Here is a 10698-nt window from a genome sequence, read left to right on the forward strand (position 1 = left end):
ATAAGCCATAGACGAGGAGAAAAATCTTTGCAAAGCAGGTATCTTACAAAGAACATGTGTCCAGAATATGTAAAGAATTCTCAAAACTTAACACAAAGAAAACAATCTGATAAAAAATAAGCAAAAGACGTTAATGGACACTTGACCAAAGCATGTACAGATGGCAAATAAACACATTTAAAAATACTCAATATCATTATCGATACTCAATATCATTTCCCCATCAGGGAAATGCAAAGACCATGAGAGAGAGCTCCGTACATGTAGGAGAATAGCTGAGATTAAGGACAGACCATCCCGGGGCACCTGGGTGGCTCAGTCGGTTAATCGTCCGACTTCGGCTCAGGTCATGATCTCACAGTCCGTGAGTTCGAGCCCCACGTTGGGCTCTGTGCTGCCAGCTCAGAGCCTGGAGCCTGCTTTGGATTCTGTGTCTCCCTCTTTCTCTGCCCCTCCCCTGCTCATGCTCTGTCTCAAAGATAAATAAAAACATTTTAAAAAATTTAAAAAAAAAAAGACAGACCATACCAAGTGTGGAAAGCATGTGCAAGAGTTGGAATGCACACTCACCAAATGACCCGCCAGAGATAAATGAAAGCTTCTTTTCATTCAAAAACTTGTACATGACTGTTCCTACCGGCTTTCTCTGTCACAGCCAAAAACCCACCCATTTAATGGAATGTGACTTATCAAGAAAGAGGAATGATGGGGTGCCCAGGTGGCTCAGTCTGTTAAGCCACCCGACTCTGGATTTTGGCTCAGGCCATGGTCTCACGGTTTGTAAGCCCCGCATCGGGTTCTGTGCTGACAAGGTGGAGCCTGCATGGGATTCTCTCTCCCTCTCTCTCTATCCCTCCCCTGCTCACTCTCTTGCTCTCTCAAAATATTTTTTTTTTAAAAAAGGAATGAACTATTTATTTGCTACAACATGGATGAATTTAAAAATAATTACATTGGATGAAAGATGCCAAACACAGAATGGCACACACCATATTCCTTCATTCTCTAAAATTCTAGAAAATACAAACTACTCTCTTTTTTTTTTTTTCAACGTTTATTTATTTTTGGGACAGAGAGAGACAGAGCATGAACGGGGGAGGGGCAGAGAGAGAGGGAGACACAGAATCGGAAACAGGCTCCAGGCTCTGAGCCATCAGCCCAGAGCCTGACGCGGGGCTCGAACTCACGGACCGCGAGATCGTGACCTGGCTGAAGTCGGACGCTTAACCGACTGCACCACCCAGGCGCCCCCAAACTACTCTCTTTTGACAGAAAACACGTCAGAGGTTGCCTGGGTTTGAGGTTGGGAAGGGAAGGAGGATTACAAAGGAGCACCAGGAAATGTTTCTGAGTGATCGATACGTTTACTATCTTAAATGTGGTGATGCTTTCACAGGTATATAAATATGCTGAAACTTATCAAACTTTGTCATTTAAATATGCCCAGTGTACTATATATCCAATATAACTCCATAAAGCTGTTTTTTTTTTAAGTTAAATACATGCCTATCATATGATCTAGCTATTCTATACCTAGGTATTTCTCTAACGTTTATTTGTTTATTGTGAGAGAGAAAGAGAGCACAAACAGGGGAGGGGCAGAGAGAGAGAGGGAGAGAGAGAATCCCAAGCAGGCTCCACGCTGTCAGCACAGTGCCCGACATGGGGTTCAAACTCATGAACCGTGAGATCATGACCTGAGCAGAAATCAGGAGTTGGGACGCTTAACTGACTGAGCCACCGAGGCGCCCCTCTCTCCCTAGGTATTGACCCAAGAGAAACAAAAGCCTATACCCATAGGAAGACCTAAACGTGAATGTTCATAGCAGCTTTATTTGTAGTAGCTGATAACTGGAAAAAACCCATTTATTAACAAGGTGAATAAATGGATAAAGAAATTATGGTTCATTTATACAAGGAATGTTGCCCAGCAGTAAGTAGGATGAATTATTGATAAGTGTTATGACAGAGGCATCTCGAAGGAAGTATGCCATGTGAAGGAAGCCAAACGAAAAGAGAGTACACGCTGTGTGCTTCCATTTATGTAAGGTTCCAGAATATGGAGACCCTTGTACAGTGAGAGAAAGCAGATCTGTGGCTGCCTGGGGGAGAGAAGACGGATGGGTGGCCAGACAGCAGCAGAAAACGTTGAAGGGGGATGGCTGTGTTCATCATCTTGGCTGCAGTGGTTGGCTTTGTGAGTATGATCTGTGATCTGAAGTGATTGGACGTGATGCTCTTTAATATTTGTTCCCCTTCTAAAGGCTACAGTACGCTCTTTACTCCTTGACATCGAGATTCTGCAAACCAGACTTTAAAGAGACTGCCAGCGTGCTTTCTTATGAACCTTCAAAACTCCCACCAACTGAAGACACAGGCATGGCCCACCGTCCGTATTTCTGGTCCCCACGGAAGGGACCATAACCTCCCCACACTTAGCAGAATCCAGGGACAGGTGCCCTGGGCGGTGAAACATTTTCAGGGCAAGCCTGATTTACTCTTATCTCAGTAGTCCTGCAGGCTTGCAGTTCTGCTGAGACAATCCCAGAAATAACCTTCTGCTCTTCTAACGAGAACACGACCGGGGAAGTCGAACTTTGAGGGATCGTGACCCTCTCTGACCTGCTCTTTCCAAAGGCAATGGGTAGAATGTGAGCAACATTAGCCTATCCTCCCTCTGGTAGTTATGAAAATCTAAACGTGTGTGTGCGGTTACATTGTAACTTATTAGTACTCAGAGTGAGGTCTGTTGGCTTGCTTTTTCCGATAAGAGCTGGGATAAATCGTGACCCTTGACTTGTCTTACTGGTTTCCTGTTAGAGGCTGTGGACTTTATTGTTAGCCTGATGTATCTCTGCTAAGTGCCCTGGGAAACACGTTCCAATGTCCAACCACAGCCCCAACCCCCAATAAAATGCACGAGAGAAAACATCCGATAGAATGCCAATGTGACAGCCAAAGTTTTCTGAAGCTTGTGGATTGGACGGAGGTTAGGAGAGAGCTTCAGCTACATAATGATCTCATCTGCTTCTGCACTATAAAAATATCCTAAAGGTGCATAATCTTGATATATCTCTCAAGCGCCAGGCTCAATGCCAGAGGCCAACCTGGGAGTCGAGTGACAGCAGTTCCCGTCCCACGTTTACTATGAATTTAACCTGTGTCCTCGGTCAAACTGTGAAGGTGTCTTGGGGGTCAGTCACCTTCCCTGTAAAGTGAGACCGGGTGCTCCCCCCTTTATTGCCTTGAGGAATCTGCTGGGTAATAACCCAAGTGAGTTTAGGGCCCAAGGAGGACTCTGGAGAATAGGACAGAGTCTTAACGAATTCAAGTTCCATTGAAGCTGAAAAACAATAAAGCGTACGCGAAATAAAACTTGCCAGCCGCCGGCCACTGACTGTGGTTTCAAAGATCGCTAAGGTCTACTCAACTCCTAAAAGCCTGAGAGTGTCCAAGCCAACGTGCACGGGACGTTGTGTGTGTGTGGCAACTTAGATCAAGTGTGACATCCAGTGGTCACCTTGGCTAATGACACTTAGACACTTTGGACCAGCCTGGGGAATTCTGACCTGGAGGCCCTTTGTCTTGCTGAACAGACTTCAATTGAAGAAAGGGAATCGGACGTAACAAGTGTTCTCCGTCGGGTGGAAATTAGGGTGAGGAAGTTACATGATGCCAAAAATAAAATAACTACTTGGGGACAGGGCTGAGGCTAGAAGCCACATCTTACAGAAGATCCACCAATTAATCTTTCCATAATTAACTGACCATAATAGAAATGCCCTTTATCAAGACTCGGCAGCAGAAAGGAGGCAAAAGAAGAATTAATAATATTAATTTGGGGGGGCACCTGTCTCAGTTGGTTGAGCATCCGACTTCAGCTCCGGTCATGATCTTGTGGTCCGTGAGTTCGAGCCCTGCGTCGGGCTCTGTGTTGATAGCTCGGAGCCTGGAGCCTGCTTAGGAGCCAAAATCAAGAGTCAGACGCTTAACTCTGATGGAGCCACCCAGGTGACCCAGTCTGACACACTTTAAACTCTAAATGTTTTACTCCATACAGCCCAGCATCATAATTAATGCCTGCCATGACGATCCTGAGGCATTCACGATTAAATTATTCTTACAGTCCTATGCTTAACCAAGTAAAGAAATGTGGAATCTAATTTAGCAAGATTTAACTTCGAAAATGAGGACAGTGAACATTTTCTGTGCAGTAAGATAGCTTATCTTGAAAACCGGCTTGGGTTTGCCGCATCCTAAACCCATGAACATAGTTCATCGGAGGAGGCGGATGGCATCTCCCATCTGGCCAGGGATTCTCCCACCTTCCATCTGTAGTTTATGCTACAAACGGGGGAACCGTTTCCAGACAAGAACTATGTCCAGCACCCCCTTGCCTGTTCTTCCCTGATAAAACCCAACTCTTCAATTCACTCTCACAGCCATTCAAGAAACAGCTTCTAAGGAATTCATTTGTTGTATCTCCCCAGTGACTTTGAAGGGCATTCAGATAGAAAGTCCACAGTGATCTTGGCGAAAGGTGTCTTCTGTCCTATTTTCTTTGCTCCCACGCTGCACCGGCTCTAGGACTCACCTCTTCAAAACCCCCAGGACAAGCTTCTTCTGCTTCTCCACCAGCGACATCTTCTGGCTCGAGTGTCTCCCCCACGTCTACGTCCCTTCCCATCCCTCTTATCTTTTTAGCTATTCCCACTTTTCGAAAGTTACGTCCCGCTTTAGGGTGCAACTCAAATACAATAAAGTCTCCCCTTTAAAGGACTCCCTGATCCCGTCATTGGGAGAATGCCTTCCTCTTACTACCTCGGCCTGTTTCATTCCCCCTTTGCTCATTCTCTCCATCTTGCCTTGCATTGTGATTATTCCTCCTATGGTTGTGTCTCCCCATTAGAATCCGAGTTCCCGGACACAAGGGGAACGCGGTGAAAGGGACCATGCGGTAACCACACCTGTCAAGCTTGCGAGGCTTGCAGAGAATTCACAGAACACTCCTGAGTGAAGGTGGCATCCCAAGGTCAGCCAAGTGTTATGGGGGTGCCTAGGGGCCTCTTACTAATCATTTGTCACGTGTATCAAGAGGAAAGGGTGCACACCCTACAGCATTTCCTAGCACAATAGGTAGGCTCAAATGGGAAAACAGGTTCTCCAGCCACCGTCCTGGTTTGTTGATTTGTTCAGCTACCGTTTCTGATGTCCCCTCTGTGTGCCCACTGGTGTCCGACCCATTTCACACGTAGTCACCCACTCCAGCCTCACAGCTCGCCCATGAGATAGTTCTTATGAACTCACGATTTCGGACATGACAACGAGGGCTTACGGAAATTGATCCCATAGCTAATAAGCGACTCTGTCAAGTTTCAAATGTTCGCAGCTTCACTCAGGAACTGACGTTATCGACCGTTCCAAGGCCACGGAGGGGTGCCACTCACACCTCCTTTAAGGGAGGACCCGCCACAGTTGGGTCTACCACATAGTTGACAGCAAGCCACACTTTCTCTGGGTGTCACCCTCACAGTGAGCACAGCAGGGGCACTGGGACAGGACCGTCCCTGCCTAGCGTGGATGTCACCTATCAAGCAAGCTTTGCTCGGAGATCCCCCATCAGCCCTACCTAGACTTTCTCAGGAAGGCACTGGGTCTGTGAATCCTCAGCTACTCTCCCTTCACCAATGCCAGATCCGCCCTGCAGCCTGAAGCTTCTCCAACCTGCTTCCGCGCCCTCCCTGCATCCTCAAGGGATGACCTCTTGCCTGTCTAATCTTTGGCCATCTGCCTCTCGGATGACACAGGTGACACCAGAAGTGTCTGAGAAAAGAGGCTATGTGGTCAGGTTTCAGGACGGCTCTCTCATGATCTCGCCGGCAGGGACAACCCCATCCTTAATGCAACGGAGTCCTTTGCACCGCTGGCAGCCTAATCCCTAAAGATGCCACCGGGGATAAGCGGGGGAAAAGCCCTGGCGGAAGGGAACGCCTTCAACATACAAGGACTCGGGTGTTTGGGAAAAACTCTTGCAAAGACGAGGGGAGTGGCTTAGTCATTCCCAGGCTGTATTAAGGCCGCACGGGTGGTGTGAAAGGGCTCCAGGCTCAGTGAGAGAACCCGAGGGCCTCTGCGGGTGGCTTCTATCTTGCAGCGGAAAAGCCAAACAGCAGAGGGCCATATTCAGAACCTGATAGCGAAAGCTGCAGGACTCCAGCGCCTATCCATATTCACATTTAAAAATTTTTTTTTTCAATGTTTATTTATTTTTGGGACAGAGAGAGACAGAGCATGAACGGGGGAGGGGCAGAGAGAGAGGGAGACACAGAATCGGAAACAGGCTCCAGGCTCTGAGCCATCAGCCCAGAGCCCGACGCGGGGCTCGAACTCACGGACCGCGAGATCGTGACCTGGCTGAAGTCGGACGCTTAACCGACTGCGCCACCCAGGCGCCCCTCCATATTCACATTTAAATACTCAGCCAAGGGGCGCCTGGGTGGCTCAGTCAGTTGAGCGTCCGACTTCGGCTCAGGTCATGATCCTGCGGTTCGTGAGTTCGAGCCCCGCATCGGGCTCTGTGCTGATGGCTCAGAGCCTGGAGCCCGCTTCGGATTCTGTGTCTCCCTCTCTCTCTGCCCCTCCCCTGTTCATGCTCTGTCTCTCTCTGTCTCAAAATAAATAAAAACATTAAGAAAAAAATTTAAAAAAAATAAATAAATACTCAGCCAAAATAGGACAGTTAAGCTAAAACCATGGCTCTGGCCGGGAAAATACGGGACCCTGGAATATGGAATGGATGCCCCCAAGGATCTTGGCTCTGCAGACACCCCACCACCCCCACCAAAAGCTTGCCGAAGCGGCCCGCCCCTCCGCAGGAGAACTAGCATCTCCCCAGGATGGGAAGACGCTGGGGGAAGTTTGTCCACAAGGCAACAGATGTCCCCCTAAGGCAGTGCTCCACCCCGTCTCCTGACTGCCTGGCCAACAGGGACGTCCACTCCAGCCTAACTCATGCTTCACGCATGCTGGGGCTGATAAGAGAGGAAAGAAGTTATATCCCCAGCAGGCATGGCAAAAATGACCCGGCAGACAGAGGCAGACACGAAGGGGGACCCGTGGGGTTGGATTGATCCCTCAGGAAGGGGCACACTCACCGGCACAGGCCGTATTCGTTCTCTGCTGCTGCAAATTATCACGAGCTCTAGTGGCTTAAAACAACACACATTTCGGGTCTTGCAGCTGTGGAGGTCAGGAGGCCAAAACGGATCTTGCTAAAATCCAGATGTTGGCAAAGCTGTGTTCCTTCTGGAGACAGGGCGGAAGTCTGCTTCCTCGTCTTCTCCAGCTTCTAGAGGCTGCTGGCCTTCTTTGGCTTGTGGCCCCCCCTCCTCGTACGGTACCTTCAGTCTCGCTCCCTGGCCGCCCCCTTCCGTCTTTCCCTAATAGGGACGCTTGTGATTACACGGAGGTACACCTGGATAGCTGAGGCCCGCTCCCCCATCCTTGATCTTAATTACATTAAGGTCCTTGGTCACAGCTGCCAAGTTCCTTTTGCAGAGTAAGGTAACACGCGGGCTCCAGGGATGAGGACACAGCCGTCTTTGGGGCCGGGCCGGGGCATTTTTCTGCCTGATTCCGACGACATTTTTCTTGACACGCCACATTGCATTACTTTAAGGCCCACGCCATGAATTGGTGCTTGTTGACATCGTGACAGGATCGCACGGGAAGCCTGGTTTCGCATCCATCGCCTCCCATCCTTCCAATGTTTTTCTCGCAGCGAGAACCTTGAAGATCAAACCTCTTGGCACCTTTGAAATCTGCGACACGGTGTGGCTAACCAGGGTCACCATGCCGCGCTCGACGCTTACCTCTCTCCCGAGTGGAACCCTGTGCCTTTCCACCACATCCACTCATTCAGCCCAGCCCCCACCCTCCAGCCCTTGCAACCGCCAGTCTGCTCTCTGTGTCCGTAAGTCCCTTTCTGTGTGTGTGTGGATTCCACACGGAAATGAGATCTAGCAGCGTTTGTCTTTCTCTTGTCTGGCTCATCTCACTTAGCATAAAACCCTCCAGCCCCATCCATGTTGTGGCAAAGAGCAGGATTCTCTGCTTTTTTTTTGGTTTTTTGACTGGATAATATCCCCGTGCACGTAACAGGTGACTCTTGAGGGCCTGGAGAAAATGATGGCCCGCTCTGATTGAAGCAGAAATGCCTGAGTTGCCCTGAAAAATGGTAGAGGAAATTAAAAGGTACAGACAGGCAGCATGCCCGCTGGAGAGACTGTGCGTCCAAAAGCCCCGGCAGCGGACGGCCCAGAGCACACGCCGTAAAGAATGTACTCGTGGCTCTCCCCCACAGGCCAGGGCTGACATAGGAGAGGCGGTCACAGAGCTGCACGCGCTAGGATATGCGAGGGTGGCAGGTCCCAGAGCGACAGAGGCCAACGGACTGCGCTCACACACCAGAAGCCAGGGAGCTGCGTTTCCCTTAGTAACCAGCAACATCGGGGGGCAGCCAAGGAGTCCTCAACCACACGGAGTCATGAAATGGTTACTAGAATACGCTCTCTACTACTCAAATATCTTATTGCGTCTCTACAAGCAGAGTAAGGAGGAGGCTTAGGTTTGGTGTTTCAATGACTCCCCTGGGGCGCCTGGGTGGCTCAGTCGGTTGAGCGTCCGACGTCAGCTCAGGTCAGGGTCTCGAGGTTTGTGCGTTCGAGCCCCACGTCAGGCCCTGGGCCTCCCTCTCTCTCTGCCCCTCCCCTGCTCGTGCTCTGTCTCTCTCAAAAATAAACGTTAAAAAAAATTACATGGCTCCCCTAAAACTGAGAGGGGTCCTGTGGAGAAGCCAAAGTCCAAGAGTTAATTTTCTCTTCCTCTGAGCGCCTGGTCTCCTCACGCAAAGAGACCTGGGGAGGCTTGCCCTCCAGCCCTGGAGCTTTGACCTTGGTGTGGGGGCTCCCAGGGCAGTTCACTACTCTGTCGTCCAGTGTATGGACGTCCAATGCAATGATCATATTTCTTTTTTTTTTTTTTTTTTGAGAGAGAGAGAGACAGAGCATGAGTGGTGAAGGGGCAGAGAGCAAGGGAGACACAGAACCCGAGGCAGGCTCCAGGCTCTGAGCTGTCAGCACAGAGCCCGACGCGGGGCTCGAACCCACAAACCATGAGATCACGACCCGAGCCGAAGTCAGACACTCAACCGACTAAGCCACCCAGGCGCCCCATGTCGTAATCATATTTCTGATCCACGTAAAAAGTCTGAGATTTCCCCCTGTGTCCTCAAACTTCCTAAATTCGCCTTCTTTTGAATCTACCATTTGAAGTCAGGGGGAGGGGACCCAAAATATTTTCTAAAACATGGGTCAGACACAGAGGTTTCCTCTACCACGTCGACAAACGGTCAGCTGTGTTTTATGCGGTGGTGTTTGTTGAGTATCATGGGCTGACAACAATTTGGAATGAGAGAATGAAGGCCTTTGAGATCCCCTTTGGGACTCAGTCCAGCCTGAGGAACGAGGTACGTTTGCTTCCTCTGCACGTGTGAGGACACAGAGATTGAAAGGCCTGCTCTCATTCAACTTTCATATATAAAGCACCCAAAATAGTCTGCCTCAAAATAGCTTCTGGACAGGTGACCTTCTGGAACTGTCTGTTCTCTCCCAACCGTGCCTTGTTGGTAACGTACAAAATCCATGATCCCCGCAGGAGATGTCTTTGAACTCTGAATCTCGGAGAATTCAGCTATAAATTCTGCTTTCAGGGCTACAAAACCCAAGCCCGGTACAGCCCTGGGAAGGAACCAGAGCCGATGCATGGTGTGCAAACTACCAATCCCCTAGAGACATCCTTTCTCACCAGGTATCCTGCAAAATGAGGCCAGCTTTGGAAAGAGCCGGCTGAGTTCGTGAGGAGTGACAAAGCACGTTTGTCACAGGCAGGCTGCGATGTCTAATGTCCAGGAGAAGCAAATCATTTGCTTCTCCAAGAGGACCGTTTCAAGTGCTCACCCCAGAGAAAGGCCAGCTGAAAATGGGGGCTCTTGTGACCACCCCACCCCTTGCCAAGCAGAAGAGCCTGCCCTCGGCCATGTGAAACCACAATGTTGTGTCAGGAGGCCATGTGGCAACGTTGGGGACAGCCTCCGCTCAGGTGTCAGGCAGGCCTGGGTTTCAGTTCCTGCACTGCCGCTAAAAATGTGCACTGCAAAAGTCCCCTCGGCTCTCAGCATCTTCCTCTCTGTCAAATCACAGGCTGTAATGAGGTGTAAATCAGCTAATGTATACCAAGCACCTAGCACTGTATCTGGCACGTGAGAGCCCCAAATCGGAAATGCTTTAAAATAAAGAAGTCGTGTTCTACTAAGTTTAGGAAACATTGAATTAGCATTAAACAGAGTTCTTGCCTTCAGAGAATCTAAAAACCTCTACTATTCTAATGTGCCCTGTGAGTCAGTGAGAAAGGGATTAGTACACAGTAGTTCCCAAACTTACCAGATCATGGGACTCTTTCCTGACACTGATAGAAACAGTCCTGGGAACAGCACTTTGGAGCAAAACCCAAGAGACCCTTGCCAAACGTCGCTTGCCTTTTTCTTCTCCCTCCCAGACTTGCTTACCTCCTAAAACCAACATTCTTGTGATTAGAAGGGCATCAGAAGTACACTTTGGGGTTGGGGGTTTGGGGTTCTTA

Source organism: Leopardus geoffroyi, chromosome D2 (assembly GCF_018350155.1).
Source record: "Leopardus geoffroyi isolate Oge1 chromosome D2, O.geoffroyi_Oge1_pat1.0, whole genome shotgun sequence".
In the NCBI taxonomy this organism is placed as follows: domain Eukaryota; kingdom Metazoa; phylum Chordata; class Mammalia; order Carnivora; family Felidae; genus Leopardus; species Leopardus geoffroyi.